Consider the following 21,574-nt stretch of genomic DNA (forward strand, 5'->3'; position numbering starts at 1 on the left):
TTACCTTTACCCTGACTATAAAACCAAAGTAAATTGACTGAATTCTCATATTTCTCCCCACCAAAAGTACAGAACATGGGAATTTGCATTTCCATTTCCCTAGATCAACAGTAAAGAACAGTAAAGGAGTCTTTTTAAAAATAATAACAGGGTTTTAAAATAGAGAATGTGAACCAGAGCCCATTCTGTAGCATGGTTTTAATCTGTGTTTGATCACTTATTGTAATGGGTTCTTCTAAAAGCTTGCCCCTGTTAACACCAGCTGCCCATCGAAAGAGACTTGAAGAGCTTGTCAGTGTGGATCATTCTGTGGGACGGCAGGCAGGAAGAATTACTGGAAGTAGGTAATCAATTTTGTCAAAACTGACTCTGCTAAGCCTGAATGCTGTTGCACCTTCTGTAGGAGAATCCACGTTTGGAGATCTGTTTCTGTGTATACATCACCCATGGTTAGCTCATGCTATCCTGTATCCATATGGGTGGAACAAATGAGAGTTTAAAAAAAGGTAGCAAGGCCTGAGGCAATGGAAGGGTCATTATTCATTGGTACAACATCTGCTTTGCATGGAGAAGGTTCCAGGTTCAATTCCTGGCATGTCCAGGCAGACCTCAGTCTGAAAACCTGGAGAACTCCTGCCCGTCTACATAGACAGGACTGAGCGAGATGGTCCAGTGACCAGACTAACACTACTTTCTATGTTCCTGCAACAAGATGGTGCCTCCCCTGCCCCAATTCCATGTGCAAAAGCCAACCAGACGGGCAGCTGAATCTTACATCAACATCCTCAACTGCACTTGATGTTGGTTGATTTGGTTAAAAGGGGAAATACTGTAAATTGGGTAACACATAAAAAGTACAATTCCTTGGATGCCTAGATCCAGGTTTGGGGCAAGTACTCTTTCGTGAGACAGTGCCAACAGAGATTTAAAATCGCAAAGCGTGCAGCAGCAAAGTAAAGCATGGAAATATAGGCTGCTAGACCTTTAAAATGCCCCCTTCTAAGTTGCTTCCTAAGTTCCCCACTTCCCTTAGCATAGAAAGAGACCATCCGTTAAAAATGGTTTCCTTACAAACTCCTCAAAGGTCACATTCATGGGCTTTCCCATACACCAGCAAGAAAACACAGGCAATATGACTTAGGTTCCAAAATGGTACAAGTTTCTAAATTATTTGTGTAGAAGCACAAAGATGCATGGGCGTAGCCAGGATTTTTGTTGGGGGGGGGGCAGAACTGACGTGATTGGTCAATTAGTTAAGTATTTCTGTTGTTTTACTTGATCCTAGGATGGCAGCTGCCCCCCACCCCCGCTCGTTGCGCCTATGCAAAGATGGCTTACTTAAGCCATGCGGTCCAAGTTTGGAGCATCCAGCTTAGACCTCCTTACTGGTAGGGTTCATACAGTGGAATGTGAGAGTGTGTGACTATAAAGCCTGGCAGGACAGCTTACTCTGTGGTCTTAACCCCTTGAAGCATTAATTAAAGTTACGTATGTAGGTTATATGAGGCTGGATATACAGTGGTACCTCGGGTTACAGACGCTTCAGGTAACAGATCCTTCAGGTTACAGACTCTGCTAACCCAGAAATACAGTGGTACCTCAGGTTAAGTACTTAATTCCTTCCGGAGGTCCGTACTTAACCTGAAACTTTTCTTAATCTGAGGTACCACTTAAGCTAATGGGGCCTCCCGCTGCTGCCACACCACCACTGCACAATTTCTGTTCTCATCCTGAATCAAAGTTCTTAACCTGAAGCATATGTAACCTGAGGTACCACTGTAGTACCTCAGGTTCAAAACTTTGCTTCAGGATGAGAACAGAAATTGTGCAGTGGCGGCGTGGCAGCAGCGGGAGGCCCCATTAGCTTAAGTGGTACCTCAGATTAAGAAAAGTTTCAGCTTAAGAACAGACCTCCAGAACAAATTAAGTTCTTAACCCGAGGTACCACTATATCCCACACTTGAAAGCAGCGGACAAGCTTAGGGAGCACAGGATACAGTGGTACACATACCATTGCCCACTGCCTGTCCCTCAGCTTCTGCTGCCAGAGGCAACTGCCTCACTCAGCCTAACTGTAGGGCTGCCACTAGCAGGCAGGAAGAATAACTTGATACAAGGAGAAACCTGGAAGGAGGGAGCAGAGCCCAGAAAGAGATTCTATACAGTAGCAGAAGCAAAGTTTAGGCGAGAACCACAAATAGGGCCATCAACAGTTAATAAAAAAGACTATTTCATAGTTGCAAAATGCTCACAAATCATGATGATGAGTGTTGGCATGTGTGTGTGGCTCAGAGGAAACTGCCTTATGCCAGGTCTGACTGTTCAACTATCTAGCCTAATACTGTTTACTCTGACTGGCAGAGCCTATCCAAGGTCTCATTCAGGTGCATTTCACATTGCCTGCTATGTACACCTTTTAACCAGAGATACCAGAGTCCTGTGTAGAAACATGTCTTCTCCTGTAGCCCCAGTGCTTTGGTCCCAATAATTACAAATATTCCCCACCAGCAACACCAACACCACCCCACTTTTCTTTTCTTCTTACTCTGCTATTCTTCTCTTTCTCATTTTCTCCCTTTGCCTTCTCAGACCCTTAACTCCAAGTGTGACTCAGGCCCAGTTGGGATAATCAAACAAAGGAGAGGAAAAATGAAATGGGTACATCTGTTGTAGGGTTTTGTTTTGTTTTGTTTTAATTCAACCAGAGCAGAAGAAAGACAGTTCCTCAGAACGGCAATGCTAAATCAGTCCATCAGACTTGGAACGGAGATCTAAAAATACTACTAAGTAGGAGGGAAATGATGGCAAAGTCGCTGCAAAAAAAGGGGGGGGAGAGGGGAGAGTCCAAATAAAAACGCAACTTCCATCTTCTGAAAGAAGAAGAGGCAACCCAAAAGTGTAACTTGGAAGTGTTGCAATTCAGTATGGCAAAAGATAAGCAGGTTTTGCATTTGAGAAATTGCCATAGGATACATTGCAAATACGATCAGCCGCTCTTTAGTAGGGAAAGAATTTATTTTCTCCACATTACACGGTGCAAAAATCAACCCTTTTCTCTTTTGGAAAGATCACATTGTGCCTGCCTTTGGATTTGTTCTTTGGTCCCTTGGGGAACATCATCTTTCGGAATAGCTGTTTGTTTTCTCCCCTCCTGCATCTAGAAAAAAAAATGTAAGATGTGGGGGAAGGGCACACAATTAGCAAAACTGTAGCATATGTGGTAGCATGCTGCCCCCTGGTGTATATTTAAAAGCATGGCAGGTGCTTAGACTCCAAATTGCTGCCTGTCCTGCTGATTGAATCGAACAGCTTCCCAAATCAAATTCACAGGGTGAAGCGGGTTTTTTACTGGCTGAATTCCCTCCACCGCAGAACAATCCAAAGAGGTTTCAATACAGTTGCCCACATAGGTGCCAACTCTCTGGGGCCCTGCGTGCCCGGGCACCCACATAATTCCCTGTAAGAGGCTGGGCACCCACAAATTTCAGGGCCAGGGCCATGCACGCTGCATGGCACCCATGGACCTGGGCACCCATGGGCGCAGGGCCAAGTTGGCACTCCTGATTCCCCATAAAGCTGAAGCATTCAGAACAGATTCAAAGTCCTCCATCCTCTATATTTTTCAGCTGCTACCCATTGAACCTTATCGGTCTCTGGGGCATAGGAGCCAACTCCTAGGGGCCAAGGTCCCTTTGCCCCCCCATAAAATATTTGAGGGGGCTACCACCCCCCATAGGTGATGAGCATTGGCATTCAAAAATAAGGAGGAAGCTGCAAAGAACCACATCGAAAGCAATGTTTTTAATACACTTCCAAATTACACAAGTCATTTCTATTCACCGACCAAAGGATCACAGCAGTCTTAATACAGTGGTACCTTGGTTCTTGGACTTAATCTGTTCCGGGAGTCCTTTCAACTCCTGAAACGGTTCGACAACCAAGGTGCAGCTTCTGATTGGCTGCAGGAGCTTCCTGCACTCAGTCGGAAGCCACAGAGGCCGTATCGGATGTTAGGCTTCCGAAAAACGTTCGCAGACTGGAACACTCACTTCTGGATTTGCGGCGTTCGGGAGCCGATTTGTTTGGCAGCCAAGCCGTTCCAGTACCAAGGTACCACTGTAGTTGCAGCACAATGTCATCATCCTGAACCAATCAAAATCATTTGGCTCTTCAGATCAGCCCTCATCATAATATCATGTGATTATATATAACCATCATTCAGTGTCTTTCTTTACTAAGACTTTGACTAATTTTCCTGTTCGTTAAATGCCTTCCAATGTTCCATTTCGTCTGCCTACAAAACAATTCAAGATTAATCACAATTGGCATGCCTAGCTGATTCTCTTTCCATGCATACAATGACCACCATAGAATCTGACATTTTTCTTTTTCTTTTTAGTGTTCTGAAATGGACGCTCACAATGTACCGTACCTAAAAGCAGCTAGTTCTGTACTGTAAAAAGACAGGTGCAGGCCCTTTTACTTTAGCTAGGCCACAGACTCAAAAGAAAGTGGAATAATCAAAATACAGTTTTATGAAATTATTATTTTCTACAATACCACCTCACCTGTCCTCCACTTATCTGAATGGTTTCTCTTCCCCCCTCCTTAAACCAGGGCTGAGGAACCTGTGGCCCTCCAGATGTGCCAGACTACAGTTCAGACCATCCCTAACCACTGGGCATGCTGGCTGCCCAAGGCTGATGGGAACTGGAATTCAACAACATTTGGCTCCAGGATAGGTGATCCATTTCTGGATCTGGTGCCTCAGGCTGAAAAAGATTCACAATCCCTGATCTCAAGGACTACAAGTTCCCAATCTCTGCCTTAAACCTGAACCCCTGTGTCTACTCACAGTTTCCAAACAAACAAACAACAACAAAAATGCCCTCTATTCTCGTGAATTTTCTTGGGGAGGAATATTGTATTATTCAATCCTCAGCAAAGGTCTCAATCTGCTATTTCGGGGTGGGGGGAAATATATCTTTTACATGTTGTGTTCCCAGCGCTGAGGGAAGAGGATGAAGATGTCATAAATGAAACAGCCCAGAGCACTTTCCGTCAAGGAGCAAAGATGTCCTTTGAAAAACAAAGAGCCCACAGAGAAATCTGGTTCCATCAGTGAAGCATCGCCTGTCATTTCAAAATCTCTTCCTGACAAACACTCACACAGTTTTAAAACAAAATAAAACTTGAGAGCTTACTTTGCCAGCTAACTTTAAAAAGATCATTAGATTTCTATTCGCTTAGACGTTCTGATACATTAGTGCATTTCCAGGGGTCTGATGGCACAGGAGGGCAAATTCTTACGTTATTATCCCAATTTATCTTGCAGATGGGGGCAGACTGAGAAACAGAGCAAGGCCTCCTAATGAGTTCATTGCTCAGCAGAGAGTTGAACCAGGGAACATCTATCTCACACCTCAGCACTTACAACCACTTCGCTGCACCAGCTCTAATTGCATACTTTTTTTAAAAAGAAAGAAAAGTACCCATATAATCCCAGGAACCTTAGATAGTAGAAAACTAACTTTCTGCGGTTGGTTGATGACATATTATTGTTGTTGTTATCTGCCTCTTTAAACACATCTATCTATATACCTTCCTGCCTACCTCCCTGTCTGAATTTGAATGATTGACATATGCACCAGCAAATCAAGCACTGGCTCAGCTGTTGATCTTGCTCCTCTTCCAATGCACCTCCCACTGAAAACAGTAGATGTGGGAATGGGATGTTGATGAAAATGTAGCACCCTGCTTGTGGTTAACGCTTAGCTGGAATGAAATATTCAACGCAGCAATAGAGAAATTAAAATAATAATTTATTTGTCAGACAAATAAATGAGAGACACAGTGGTATATGGTTACCAAAGCTCTGCCCACTCCAGCCCTGATGGTCAGCACTTATATTTCCTCAGCCCAGCCCCCTTGCTCCTCCTTTGGCTGCCTCTGTCCAATCAGCCTTGTTGAAATTTCTATTGGCTGTTTGCTAGAACCAATCATAAAAGATACACCCATTTCCTATTACCTTTTATGGGAGACAAAGAGCTATATTTCCTTCTATCTATAAATGGCAAACAAGTAGCCATATATCTTACATTTGCCTCAACAAGGCACCTTAATTACCAGATCACCTCTTGCCCTCCTTGCCCTATTGCCCTCCAAAACAGATGGCTAATGGTTTTAAATTTTTATCTTAAACAGAGGTCAGAGATCTTGGGTTCACATTCTCACACACCATCAATGAAAGATCTCCTTCTTTGGAGGTCTTTAAGCAGAGGCTTGACAACCATATGTCAGGAGTGCTCTGATGGTGTTTCCTGCTTGGCAGGGGGTTGGACTCGATGGCCCTTGTGGTCTCTTCCAACTCTATGATTCTATGAAATAAGAATCTAACATAAGAATCTAACATTTCTTACTTTCTAAATCCTTTGCATAATTACATTTAAGCCAATATATTTCATACATAACATATATAGATTTTTAGAAGCAAAGGCCTTTTCAAAGTAAAACTTCTTCAGTTTACACCCCCTTTCCTGGCCAGCTGCTTTTCCCATTAGCTCTTGCCCTTTAACCTGTGGCTCAAGTCTCTAATGGGAGACACATGGTATTATATTTTGTTAAACAATGAATCCTACTATTTACCAACTCTTAATTAGTGCTTTTGCAGCTTGATTGTATTCTGTAGGGTCAGTAACCTAGTAACCTTTGCTCTCAGCCTGTAATTCCCTTTTTACAACTTTGAGAATTTTGGCTCCTGCTATAAATCTGGGGGCCCTTGTCCAGGAGGATAAACATCTGCTAAAAGTCTTTTAGACAGCTGGTCTTCTGCCTGGCATTAAAAACACACAAGCATCTGCAAATATATATATATATATATTAAGCTCATTTTAAAATACAAGTCTTGATCAGATGCCTCAGTAACTGTGGTAGAGACAAAGGGTTAAAGCTCCCTTCCTCCATGAAACGATCCTGATCTGGCTTCCCTGTTTCCCCGCTGTTGCCTATAGGTTTGGTTTGGTTTCTAACCAGGTCTGCAATGCCAAACCGCACGAAAAATGTCACATCTAGTTTGGCTCCTAAGTTGCCACATTTTTACACAGACTAGGCTCCATGCCTTGAACAACTGCACTGGAAGGGGAACTTAACTGGTGAAGCCTTTGCAGTTTGCTTCATCTCCATTCTGGGAAAAGCCTCACACAGAGTTCTAGGCCCCAAAGTACCAGAGAGTCAGTGCACTGTCAGGATTATAGGTAAAGGTAAAGGGACCCCTGACCATTAGGTCCAGTTGTGGCTGACTCTGGGGTTGCGGCACTCATCTTGCTTTATTGGCCTAGGGAGCCGGCGTACAGCTTCCGGGTCATGTGGCCAGCATGACTAAGCCGCTTCTGGCAAACCAGAGCAGAGCACGGAAACGCCGTTTACCTTCCCACCGGAGCGGTACCTATTTATCTACTTGCACTTTGACGTGCTTTCGAACTGCTAGGTTGGCAGGAGCAGGGACTGAGCAACAAGAGCTCACCCTGTCACGGGGATTCAAACCGCTTACCTTCTGATTGGCAAGTCCTAGGCTCTGTGGTTTAACCCACAGCGCCACCTGCATGCCTAGTTTGCCAGCAAATGGAAGAGCGAGGCCATACCTACAAAAGATGATTGGCTGAGTAAACTAATCGAGTTCATAGAAATGGCAAAGCTGACTGCCTGTATCAGAATGCAGACAAACCAAGACTTAAGACTAGAATGGCAACGCTTTGAAGAATGCGTGGACAAATATTGCTCCATAAAGAATATGTTGATATGTTTAGATTAAAGGAATAAAGCGGAAAGAACAACATTACCTAGGAATGTTATAAAGAGATAAAAATCCAAAATCTAAAGAGTGTAATGATTAGATCTAAATTAAAAAATAAGGAAGCCATGGTGTGGCAGAGGGAAGTCGAGGGATGTGCTGGTGGGAAGGGATTGGGGGTGGGAAGGATTTATGTTTGTGTAAATAATAGTGTATTTTTGTGTGCTTTTGTTTGGGTAGGATGTACATTTCTTTTGCTCTTCTTTCTTTTTGTATTTTAAAAAACTCAACAAAGAGAGAGAGTGTGTCAGTGCACTGAAGGAAATCATGGGAGAACTTCAATATGGCACTCGGCTGACTGTTCCATCAGTGCAAGCTTTTCAGTTTACCAGATGGGGCAATACCCCTCTCCTCCTCTGTGCACTGTTCTGTGGAGGTCTCCCACCACTCCCTGAACCAATTTCAGAGGCATGATGGTGCCACATGGATGGAGGAGTGGGGGCAGTTCCCATTTACGCAAGTGGAAGACCTTGCACAGGGCTTCTGTTGATGGGACTTGCTAGGTGAATCCCATCCCCCTATCTATACATCTATATTATAAGGGGGAAGCTAGACCTCCATAATTTCCATCTTTTAACAATAACACACCCTTATTTAACCACATCAGAAGGAAAATTGTTTGCTGGATCAAGAACGTAATAATAATAATAATAATAATAATAATAATAATAATAATTTATTTATATCCCACCCATCCCCAGGCACTCTGGGCTGCTTCCAACAAAATATTAAAATGCAATAGACCATCAAACATTAAAAGCTTCCCTAAACAGGGCTGCCTTCAGATGTCTTCTAAAAGTCTGGTAGTTGTTTTTCTCTTTGACATCTGGTTGGAGGGCACCACTACTGAGAAGGTCTTCTGCCTGGTTCCCTGTAACGTGGCTTCTCACAGCGAGGGAACAGCCAGAAGGCCCTTGGCGCTGGACCTCAGTGACCAGGCAGAACGATGGGGGTAGTTTGAAATCTAATTTTCCGCCTTATTTTACTTAGTTTATCTCTGGGCAAACTATGTCTCACATCTATGATGACATACATTTTCATGAACTTGAGTCTATTTCATCCAAAGCACCTTTGGAATAGCTGATACAGGATGTTTGCCAGACACATTTCTAAATGGCATTTTCCCTGATATATACATTTTGCAATCAATGATCCCTAATAGAATGCATTTTTTGAATATTACTTGCAGATATATATAAATCTGCACACACCTTCTCCTCAGTATACACAGTTTTGTACACATTATTTGGTCAAAGAACTGTGTCCCAAAATTCAGAGAAGTATGGGTTTTTAAGGCTAGCTGTGCTTCAGTTTGCATATTTCTTGGGGAAAGTGTGAATTAGTTAGGTTCATGTTAAAATCTGAGCAGAATTTCTGCCTAGGAGCACACTACAATGCAATACAGTGGTACCTCGGGTTAAGTACTTAATTCATTCTGGAGGTACATCGGGTTACATACGCTTCAGGCTACAGACGCTTCAGGTTACACACTCCGCTAACCCAGAAATAGTATCTCAGGTTAAGAACTTTGCTTCAGGATGAGAACAGAAATCGTGCTCCGGCGACGCAGCGGCAGCAGGAGGCCCCATTAGCTAAAGTGTTGCTTCAGGTTAAGAACAGTTTCAGGTTAAGAACAGACCTCCGGAACGAATTAAGTACTTAACCCAAGGTACCACTATATTCTGTTGCATGTCCCATTAGTTCACCTACAATAGCTTCTATACAGATTGATGATGGAAAGTTTTCATGGATTCTAGGTTCAATACAATCAGCACTCTTATGAAACATCCAACAGTGTGAATGCAGGGAAAAGAAAAGCCATAGGATTCCGTTTCTGTCCAAAGGCACAGCAGCATAACTGGGCAATGCATCATACTGTAAAATAAATAAAGACTGAAGTTCAAATTATGGACTGAGCTTCCCCTGTCCAATCGTGTTAAGGCACAACATGCCCATCAACACCGAATGTGGCCTTGAGAAGACAAAATTGTTCCCCATCAGCAATTTGCTCCCCCCACCCCACTAAACAAAAAACCACAACCACATGTGGCGATCTTGCCATAGATAATGGTGAAGAAAGCCTCTTGGTTCTGAGCAAAGGACCACTGTGATGAGGAGAAATCTAATTCCAAGTAGAAATCTTTCTACTTGGTTACCACACAATTTAATCCTGACAGTGTACTGGCCTTGAAAAATGATACCCCATCTCTTAAGGATTGAAAGGTGGCAGAAATAGCAGCAATTCTCTGCTTTGGACTAAAGCAATTATGAGCTCTTCACAAACTCAGAGACCAAAATTGATTTTCTTTTCTAGATTATCAAGATGTGGGAGTGGGGAGGTCAAGATCCTGACCCCGTCTTGACCCAGCAGATTGGATTGTTCTCAAACTTATTCAATATTGAAAGGAACTGTTTAGCGGAGGAAAGTCTCCTTTCTCATTCTTTGGTTCTTGAAATCTTAAAGGTATTATGTTCTTCCCCGCCACATAATGGTTCTTCATTTCCGATGATACTGACAGATGTTTGAAGAAGCTTCTTTTCAAAGGAAGACAAAATGCCATGGTGGGTTTCACTCAAATAGAGGTGTGGAGTTTAGCAGCGGAATATCAACTCTAATGGCACTTTGCATGATCCACAGGCACGATTACTGCCCAAGTGTTCATTCATTTCAATGGAACTTGCTGTGCAAATTCATTTAAAATGAACAGAAGCTAGACAAACGGCAGTTTGTATTGGCTTCTGCCTAGGACTCGTTTTGTCAGCTATCGCCAGTTCAGATATCCCCATAACAGTTAACATGTAACTGATCTATGCTATTAAAGTATATGCTATTAAACAGTTACTGCGTAGCTGATCTATGCTATTAAAACTGATCTATGCACTGTAATATTTATATACAACTTTCTCTAGAGATACCCAAAAACAACACACATCAAATTTCATGGGAACCAGATCTAAAAGAAGCATAACCAAAAACCTTCTTATAGAGTTTAAATGTTGCTATATGGAATCAAAGTTTTCCTGGGGACAATGTATTTTATCCCAAAAATCTTTTTAATGCCTTATACAAAGTTAACCTGTTTTGCCACATAATCACCAGCTTAGCAGAGCAGCAAGTACTTTAAATCTTGCAGAATATAGCCTTTGTCTTAACAGGGTTTAGTGTAGAATGAACAGCATTGGAGATGGGGACTATTACTATTATTATCTGCAGTGATATTATTTTCTGAATACCATTTGGAGTGTTTTCATCCTAGGGGCTGATTCCAGAGAATCTTGCTCCATTTTTATTTATTTTCAGAGAGATAAAGGATGCAGAAAAAAATGGATAAACAAACATCAAAATGTTAGCCTGATGCATAATTTTCTCTATCATCTTCAGAATAGCCACCACATGACACCTACTTGTAAATCTTTCAATTTGAAATCCTTTGTTCTCATTGTCTAGTAATTGCTGTATTTGGTTGCAATCCTGACCCTGGCTGCTGCCTGGTGGCAGTTAATGCAGTTGTGGGCCGCTGTAGCATCTATAGCAGGGGTCAGCAACCTCAGACCATGTGGTGGGCTGGACTATATTTTTTTTTGGAGGGGGGAGAATGAATGAATTCCTATGCCCCACAAATAACCCAGAGATGCATTTTAAATAAAAGGACACATTCTACTCATGTAAAAACACGCTGATTCCTGGACCGTCCGTGGGCCGGATTGAGAAGGCGATTAGGCCGCATCTGGCCCCCGGGTCTTAGGTTGCCTACCCATGATCTATACCCCTGCAATGCAAGCCAGCCAGCGGGGAAGCTGGGGAGCAGGAAAAGCACTTCACCAGGCAATTGGACCCATCCATTCTGGCAAGTGAGGCTGGATCAGGGTCCTGGCCTGGCTCAGCTACTCCCTAGCCACAATGTGATCCATTTTGGGGCTTGCTACCAGTTGCATGGGACGCGGGTGGCGCTGTGGGTTAAACCACAGAGCCTAGGACTTCCCAATCAGAAGGTCAGCGGTTCGAATCCCCAAGACGGGGTGACCTCCTGTTGCTCAGTCCCTGCTCCTGCCAACCTAGTAGTTCGAAAGCATGTCAAAGTGCAAGTAGATAAATAGGTACCGCTCCGGCGGGAAGGTAAACGGCGTTTCCGTGCTCTGCTCTGGTTTGCCAGAAGCGGCTTAGTCATGCTGGCCACATGATCCGGAAGCTGTACGCCGGCTCCCTCGGCCAATAAAGCGAGATGAGTGCCACAACCCCAGAGTTGGCCACAACTGGACCTAATGGTCAGGGGTCCCTTGACCTTACCAGTTGCACTTTAGTCTGTTCACACATTTCCTTGAGAATGCTGGAGCTCTGCTGTGGCAGAATGTCACTGGCGTCATGTGCGTAGCTGCCCCCCCCATCAATAAAAATCAATACAGATCTGAGGTTCTGCCCCCGCCCCAGCAAAAATCCTGGCTATGTCCATGACTGGCATCATACCTCAGGCAGAAGATGGAAAAGCTGAGTGGAGGAAAACCATTGCCCAGTCTGCAGGCATCCCAGCCTGGTGGATTGCCTGAGACAGCTCCCATAAAAAAGCTATGGAATATTTTTGTGTATGGCATATATTACCTATTACATAGAACAGGAATAGCTAAAGAGCCTGAACCCTCCCCCCCCCCCACTTTCATCTCCTCCCAATTTTAATTATATGGGACTCCATCAAATTCTTCCTGCAACTTTTACTTGAAATGCATCTTCGCCTCTTTGTAAAATTCTAACTGTGAAATTACGAAACACTGAGCTTTCACCTTTCTATCGTTGCTCATACTAAAGTTGTGTTTAAGAAAATTCTGCTGTAATAGTGGAGGACTGAGATGATTACAATTACTTGACATAAGTACTGATATAATTGCTATGACTGAGATAATTAATCTATTATTAGTCTTCGAAGCAGCAATGGATGATGAAGTGACACAGTTCTCCATGGAAAAGAGATGGGAACCAATGCTGAATGGTGAGGGTTATGTTAGTTAGCCGCTTCTTTCAGAAAAAAGAAGAAAAGGGGGGGGGGGACACACTATGGCAGTTTAGCCGCTGGAAAAGTACTGCAGAAGCGCAACTTTCTGCTCACTCACTTTTTACAAGGCATCTGCATGATATTTTGAGCAAAAGCTCCTCCTTGCATGTTTGCCCTTTTCACTCTCCCTGTTCATCTTTAAAGCTCAGGAAATCCATCTTTTTTTTTAACCTGTTGGAACAGCTGTGCTATTTCCCCAGGTATAGATGGTCTATTACACTGCTATTCTGGTTGGTTATGGTCTGCATGGATTGCTGTAGCCATTTCCTTTTTTTATGGTCCATCTCGCCTTTCAACTCTTATCACTTTAGCCTTTCTTTTTCTAAACAGCTTTGTCTTTATATCAGCACCAACCCACCCCAAGGGAAAAACTGGAGCTGGGCAAACATGACAGCCCCCCGTGTGGATGTTATTTGGAGTCCAGGAGACTGAAAGCGGAGTTGCTATTCCACTTGCTGCTGAAAATAGAGCAGGAATTATTGGATGCAGCTAAATCATCAAAGTGAGGAAGCACCTCCAATTTATTAGTCGCAATTAGTTATACTGTGCTGTTATTTTGCATGGCTTAGCTGGAGAAATTCTTCTTACTCATTTATACGTGTGTGTGCATGCATATATATATATATATATATATATATATATGCACATCATATTTATCTTGGCTCTGTTATGGTTCTGCATTTCATCTTTCTCCAACACTCCCATCCAATGGTGTAGTGTGGGTTGCCAGTGCCCAGAGGGGAGGAGAGAAATGGATGGAGTACATGCGGACATTCAACTGCCTAACAGTGTCCATATCACCCAGGAGATCACAGCCAAAGAGATAAGAAAAGAAGAGTTTTCCTGTTGTCTGGAGATGTCACTTCTTGATTCACATGGTGTGGCATTTGCCCGTTCGTTTGAAAATGTCTGTACAGGGCGAGAGAAAGAGTTATTAGGTAGACCAATAGAAAAGCCAGAGGCGGAGCCTACCTGTTTTTAAAAGGGCTTAGCCCGAGGTTAGTTAATTAGTTAGTTGGTTGGTTGGGAAAAGGCAGTTGGGAAAGCAGTTGGCAGACAGTTGGAATTAGAGAGACAGTTGGTGCAGCTGGTTCTTGTGTGAGGGAAGGTAGAAGAGTTAGAGACAGGATAAAAGTAAGACTAAGAAGGTAAAGAATAACAACTTTTTGAATGCAGTTGAAGTTTATTTGTGTCTGCAATAAACTACACTCTTCTTTGTTAACTTAAGAACCTGACTGAGTCTAAGTGATTTACCAGGGAGGACCTGCTTGGTGGCAGTGGATTAGTGGTGTATTGGTCAATAGTCCATGAGACCACTGGGGGCTCCATACGAACGCCACACATGGTGAAGCCATTTTCAATGGAGCCCAGCAATGGAAGCACACAGCTGTATCGAGGCAGCACCAGGTGTTGAATTTTTGTGCCCCTAACAATCTTGGACCCAGAGGAACCGCCCCTGTGTGTGTCCCCCCATGCTACACAACTGCTCCCATCTCACAACTGTTGGTGACTGCTGCCTGTCTAAGAACGACCAACAACCTGAACATCTGCCCCAGGTTTCTGTGCAAGCCAGGCAGACAGTTTAAGCTTCCATGAGGCTCTATTTAAGCAAACCCCACTGTGCCATTTTCTCTCCCACTTAAAAGAAAACTGTATCAACAGATGTACAAGAGTAAACTCTGTTACTCAACAATTTGATCCAGAATAAGTCCATCCAGATTTGTAGGAAAGGATTGCCATATTGCCCAAAGAAAAAATCCCGACAAAGTTGTTGAGCTGGACCAAAGTTGTTGAGGGTCTTGTTGGCATCTGTCTGTCTTAGGAAATAATGAAGGAATGTGCCTTTGGTGGTGAAGTTAGATTTAAATTTCCTTTATTGATTAAAAATCATTAATGTGTGGTCCATGGTGATCCTTGTTTGTTAATTATCTAGAAATGCTGAGCTGTTACCCAAAGATATATTATCCATCTGTCCAACTGGTTTGCATAGGACACAGCCTCTGTCTGTACAGAAAGTCCTGGGATTTAGACTTCTTTATTCTTTGCTGGTTCCAAAGTAGCTGCTTTCAGTTTATGGTGTGAAGCTCAGACATTACCCCATTTCCCGCCACAGTCTTATTTATGAGGCAGAAACCAGATCACAGCAATGAGTGCTTCTTACTTCCAGGAAATCCCCTGAGCTCTATTTTCAGACAGCGACTGTGGTTAATTAATGATTTGCCAGCTGCCTGTGCTAATTCTTTAGCACTAATATGGACAGATCAATTGTGCAGCTCTCGGGTTCTGCTTTGCCTTTGAGCTTAACTTAATCCAGATCCTTGTAAATGGGAATCACATTTTAATTGGTTTAACTTCAGCCTTCCGGATGGAGTGTAAAGGCAGATCTCATTTTCCTCATCCCAAAAATGCTTGCTTTGTGTAACACCTCATCTGACAAAGAATTCTGGAGAACTCAAAAGCTTGTGCAGTATTTTGCAATGTTTTTAACAAACTAACGGTGGATTTTGGAGCTCTCTCCAATCACATTGGTTGGTTAAGCCACTTTAAAATAAGAATGGGTTTATTTCTTTTCTTTTTCTTGTCTTAAAAATAGTTAAGCAGTTGTGGACACGCTTAGGCCAAGATGTTCCAAATTTTATGTGGCTGATGTAGCCTCAGATAGGCACACTTGTCAGGTTTGCAAACTTGTAATATCTTATGTTGGCCAAGTCAACTGTCTTCTGTAGAAAGTACTGGGATGCAACTAGTTTGCACTGGGGGCTGATGAGTCTGCATGGGAAAGAGTAGACTGGACTTTAACCTGTGTTGACTCTGCCTCAGGTGTTAGACAGATACTCTTAAAATTGCCTCCCACATTTCCTACTGTCTTCTTCCTCAGCCTTACCTTGGAAGGGCCAAGCTAAGACATTTTAGCATCTGAAGCGAACCACAAAATGGTGCCCCACCTGCACCACTAGGTAAGAAGGAATGAGTGAACATCTACATCAGGAACAGTGGTGGGAGGAGAACAGCAGTGCCTCCTATTGGCCAAGAAGCCACTGTAGATATGGAATTGAGGCAGGGCTGTTGAGTGCACTGCAGCTGCTGCCGGCCCTATGGCGGTGGCAGGAGCGAGTGATGCATTCCTTGGAGACCAGATCTGCTAACTGTGTGGATTCTGCCGCCTAAACCAGTCTCCTCACCTTGTTTCATGGGTGGGCCGGTCCTATCTCCTATGAGCAAAGAGAAAGCATGGCTCTTTGTATCTGTCAGGGGCTGGACTGAGGAGGAATGGTGCCCCCCCCCGAACCTTCCTGAGAACAGGAGGACAGTATAGATTAAGAAGAGTGGTTTGCAGAAGGACATAGTTCAGAGACTGCAGAGGGGAAAAGCTGGGAAATACTGGAAGAGGAACAGCAGGAAGAAGAAACGCCGGGGGAGAGACAAGTGACAGATTTAGTGTCTTTGGAGAGCATTCCTGAGCCCCGCCCCCCCCCCCCGGACTAGGCATGCATTAAGAGTAGTAGAACAAAAAGCTCACAGGCAGAAAGATCATATCAGCCGGTGCAGGGAGGACGTAGGATAAGAGAGTTGGCGGGGGTTGGGCTTTACTCGAAGCAACGCCATTGTTGAATAAGGACTACATTCCTTTGTCTCTCTGTGTGAATACTGAATAAATTATGTGGTAAGGACTCTTCATGTAATCTGCTTCTTTGGCCGCCACCACGGAAGGGGTAGGAATCCCCGAGCCTTGACAGTATCTCCACATTAGTTTGTTAAGGATCTTTCTTATCAAGTGTGTATTTTCTTTAATAACCTTTGCTTTCTTATTGTGATGGACTCAGATGCTGAACCTGAGGAATACCAGCCTGCACAGGATTCCTTGCCTCCAGAACCAGCTGAGCCGGGGCTGAGGCATGAGCCTGAAGGGTCCTCACCTCTGCTGAGTCTGCTCTGACTCCTGAGGTGATGGAGGACCCATTGCCTGCAGGTGCTCCACTCTCAGCCCCGTCAGAGGAAGCTGAGGTTGCCTCTGGGTCCGGTAACCCTCCAGCCTCTCCTGAGCTGCAGAGGCTTAGGGCAGAGAGGCGGAGGGAACTAAGTTCCTGCAGGAAGAGTGCTCGCCTCCAGGCCAGGAGAGGCGAGTCACCTGAGGATTGGGGCCGCCCTATGCCTTGGGGCAGATAAAAGCTAGCCAGCCCCAGTCCCAAGTTGTGGGAGCAAATTTGTAGGTTGCCAGTTCCTGCCTGATCCCTGTCCTGCTTTCCTGCCTGTGCTCCTGACCTCCCCTGACTCCCTGCCCAGCACCCAGCTTCAGCTTTTACAGACTGCCTTCATATTGCACCTTCAGCCTCAGACTGGACTTGGACCTCGCCTCTCGGTTAACCCACGGGACCAGCACACTTATTTTCCAAACTCAGTATGATTACATCCAGGGTAAAGTAGGCTCCTCCAACAGAGATTCAGTGTTCGGTTAAGCTTTTATGGTGCATGTTAACTCCAAACACTCTCCATCTTCTTAACACAATTTCTTGGGTAGCATTCAGGTTCATAACACATACTTTTCACCCAGGCTTGCAAGTAGGATGCCCCATAAGCAGAAGTTTTTCTTGCACTGAACATCACATTTGTGCACCACCCTACTTATTTATCTATAAAAAATATTTGAATACTACCATTCATAAAAAGTAGTTAAAGCAGAAAAACAGATTGCCCACACCCTCCAACATTTATCCGATGAAAATAGGGACATCCCATTCCATAATGAAAATTTTACTATTTATACCCCACACATCTTACTGGGTTTCCTCAGACACTCTAGGCAGCTTCCAACATGTATAAAAACATAAGAAAACGTTAAACTTTTTTTTAAAAAAAAACTTCGCTATACAGGATTGCCATCAGATGGCTTGGGGGTCAGATAACTCCATACCCTCCAACATTTCTCCAATGAAAATAGGGAAAGGGAAAGTGGGACATTCCAGGATCAAATAAAAAAGCGGGACAGCTTTTCTAAATCAGGGACATCCTTGGAAAATAGGGACACTTGGAAGGTCTGGATTACAACCATACATATATACAACAAAAACATTACTTTTTTGGAGGCACTAATGGAGCTGTGTAGTTCTTGGGGCAATATGAAAGCCTTCTATGGTTAGAAAACAGGTTGTGGTGTGAGAGGCAAATACACCAAAATACATTTCACATCATAAAATCACACAGATCAGCGTTGTTTACCAATATGATTTGTCAGAAAAGTCTTGTTTACTTGTGTTTTTAAAAAGGAAGACATTTAGCCAAGGGTGGTTACCCTGCCTTTTAAAAATACTATTGTCTTTCAGTTTTTTCTTTTTGTTTTATGCTGGTTTTAATGTGTGTGTTTATTGTTGTGAGTCTTTTTGATTTACTTTGGTTAAAAAAAGGAAAAGACTAATAAGTTTAATAAATAATAATAATCTAGAGAGATAAAAGGTCGCTGGTGCTATAAGAATTAAGCGATGTCATAAATTATCCCTTCTAAGGCCCAAGGGTGTGAGGAGTGGAATACAGGTGTGTCTGTAGAGGAGGTCTGGCCAAAAGGCAGAAATGACATTCTCTATGGTAAGAGAAATCCTTTCAGGACCAGGGGTGCCAACTTGAATAAAGTATTGGGGGGCCCAGGTAAGCCCCACCCCAAGGAATTGATCACATGACATGGCACATACACATCATTTGAATGGGAAATCCCCTCATGTCTCGCTAATCTCTACAGCTCAGTTATTATTATAGTTAACGAACTTAATAGACACAAAAAGTACTGTCAATGACTGTGAATGCTTTTCCACAACAAATTACACGATATTTTATTAAACAGGTTGAACAAATTGATAATGGCATTAAACAATGTGGGCGTTTCTCAAAAATTATAGTGCAAAGGGTGCATTCTCTTTTCTTCATGTCCTGGAAGGCAGAATTGCCAAGTACAAAGAGGCTGCAATACTATACAAACTTTTCTGAGCTTAGGTCTCATTGAATTCAATGAGATGTATTTCTCAGTAGGCATGTCAAGATTTGCACTGTAAATTAACTGTAAATTACATTTACCTTGTGTAGTTTGACCAACTATCAAAATGTATTTCAATCAGATTTTAATGGGAGCTGTTTACTGGAGCTGCCTCAATAGGCATTTTACCAACTATGTATTTGTACCATACTATTCTCCAAGGAGTGTAACTTTAATCTCTATTATTAAACTTTTGCATTAACTCTTAAATTAATTAAAGAAATGCAATGTGATTAGTTTTTACTTTTTTATAGAAACAATAAATGCATGTGAAATATAAAAGTAGTTATATAGAAAAGCACATTTAATATGTGTCAGTTCATTTCCATATAACTGTATGAATCTGAACTCAAAGGCTTTTGAACAATCAGGGTCCTTTCTTCATTTTGTAAAAATGCTTGCTTAAGGAAATATATTATTTTTGCAGATTATATTAGAAATATTTCAAAGTAAGGCTGCAGTCGTTAAGAAGTAAACCCCATAGAAAACTTGTAACATGCACAAGATAGTTGCCTTTAGAATTCTACAGAACCCTACAGGTGCCTAGAAATACAGTATGTTTCTAAATGGAAAAAATAACAAAAGTTCCAGTGCTCTGTCTTTGAAAAGTAGCAATAACATTAATAAAAGCATTAATATAAAGCTGACTTAAAAAAAAATACATTATCTTAAGTTGTACAGTTTAAGTTTGGCTCTTTTGGCCTCTACACCCATTGCTTATTATTATCAATTTCGAAATTAAATGTGTAAAATTATCTGATTTAAAATGAGTCAAGAAAAAGCGTGTTTGTTTTTTCTAAATTTTTCAGTAAGATATGCACAACAGAGACGATTTATGTATGAAGCACCTTGAGCAACTAACGCACTATATGAATGTCAAATCCTTATCGATACCAAAATCTGTTTCAATCTGTTTAAACTGGCGTATTCCAAAATGTTATGTCGCCCGCCGTTTGGCTATATTTTTGCTGGATATTTTAAGCGATAGCATTAGTTGGGCAGTGTTTAAAAATAATAATTTAAAAGACTGATGAATTAAACGTATTGCTTATTATAGGTCTTTTACAGGTATTTTTCACAGCTGGATGTGACAGATATCATTAGCAAGAATCTTTAAACTAATTCTGGCGTTTTCCTGAATCGTGATTGGCTGGCTCGACGAACCCTCCCATTACAGCCTTCACCAATCCGTGCTGATCTTCCTCCTTGGCGAGGGAAGCAGAGGCGGCTCTTTATTTGCATAACTAAAACATCAGCCTTGCTTTCCGCAGACGAACCTTGTCGAAGCCCCGGATGCAAAACAGGCGTACACGTCACACCAACCAGCATCGACCCTGCCGCAGAGCGACGGTCACACCCACCTGGGCGTGACCAGCGCCTTCTATCCGCGGGACGTTATTTGCATGCGGCTCTCCTATTGGCTACTCCTCGAGGCGAAAAGGAGCGTTTTCCAAGTGACGTACCAGAGAGGAGATCGGATTGCTACGAGCCGGGAAAGACTCGAGGCCGCCCCGATTGGATAGCTGCGCTGCTGCGTCACGGGGAGGGAGGCGCGGTCGAGTCAAATCAAGAGTCGGGGCGGGGGAGAGAACAATCACCGCCTTCTGTGACGATGCGCCAATCAGGGCCGTCGAACGTCATGAAATCCTACGCAGATAAACTCGGAGCGCCTCCTCTTCATGCATATGCAGTAGTGGGCGAGGACCCGAGTTAGTTATTCCTTCCCTGATGGCTTTCCGCTCGAAGCCGCCCTCCTTCCTCCCGCCCCCTCGTTAGAGTAGGAGACACACGCTGTAAATATATTTTCCCTGGACTTAATTGCCACCCATTTGCCCCCAAACCGTCCAGACTTTCTCCCCCCCCTCCTCCCCACACGCCTTTTCTGTCTCCGCCAGTCCCACCTTAATTGATCTGATGTGTGGTCCTGACCTTTTTAGCTCCGCTTTCTGTAACTCAACGCCTCCCCCCCCCATCATTATTAATAAAGTACAAGATCTGGAACCGATGGAAACAATTAGTCATACCCACCACGCGACTTTTTTTGGGGGGGGGGGAGTGTTGCTAATCTTCCTAATCTTATTAGCTTAATGAGCCACGCAAAATGCAGGAAGGTTTGTTTCCTACAGATCAAAGGGAAATCGAAACCCATTGAGGTTTTCTTCCTCCCTACTATAAAGGAATTCGTCTAATTCTTCCAGGGGTCGGTGGGAACAAGAGGAGACCGTCCAAGAAAATGTTTTAAACCCTGCCAGTTGTAATGGAGGTGTCTTTTTTGTGGGGGTGGGGGGCTGCTTCCCGCGGATGCATTTATCCTACAAAGCGTTTCCACCCGCAGGTCAATTGCCCTCTGCGGATGGCCAGTGAGTGCGCCTCGGCCCGCAGCGCTGCGAGCTCGTAAAACGAACCAGATGCAGCTAAAACGTTGCATATGTACAATATCCATTCGGTGTGGTGGTGGGGGGGCTCTGGACAGAAAGGGCCCCGTCTTGGCAGCAGCACTCGTCGCCCTCGGAAAAGAAAAGAAAAACCTTGAAAAAGAAAAGGTGCTCCGCTTGTGGGGTCTATTACCTTCCATTTGCAAAAGCTCTCTGATTTATCAGATGCTATCTCGGCGGATGCCTTAGACCCGCCTTCAAAAGGCTTCGCGGGCATCTCAGC

General features: G+C 43.4%; 2 long non-coding RNA genes across 3 annotated transcripts; one reads left to right on the top strand and one right to left on the bottom strand.

Moving 5' to 3' along the window:
* Positions 1 to 2,996: 2,996 nt before the first annotated feature.
* On the bottom strand, positions 2,997 to 13,461 carry LOC310745890. Its single transcript, XR_014540432.1, has 2 exons — positions 12,626 to 13,461; positions 2,997 to 3,157 (listed from the first exon to the last, which is right to left on the bottom strand). It is a non-coding gene; the product is annotated as an uncharacterized lncRNA (long non-coding RNA).
* Positions 13,462 to 15,560: 2,099 nt separating this feature from the next.
* LOC310745872 lies at positions 15,561 to 20,917 on the top strand. 2 transcript variants are annotated; one of them, XR_014540411.1, is made up of 3 exons: positions 15,561 to 15,851; positions 18,396 to 18,474; positions 19,985 to 20,917. It is a non-coding gene; the product is annotated as an uncharacterized lncRNA (long non-coding RNA). The 2 variants fall into 2 exon arrangements; XR_014540412.1 differs by lacking the exon at positions 15,561 to 15,851 and having other exon boundaries at positions 18,304 to 18,474.
* The last annotated feature ends 657 nt before the right edge of the window (positions 20,918 to 21,574 follow it).

Source organism: Podarcis filfolensis (assembly GCF_964270895.1).
Source record: "Podarcis filfolensis genome assembly, chromosome: 12".
Classification (NCBI taxonomy): domain Eukaryota; kingdom Metazoa; phylum Chordata; class Lepidosauria; order Squamata; family Lacertidae; genus Podarcis; species Podarcis filfolensis.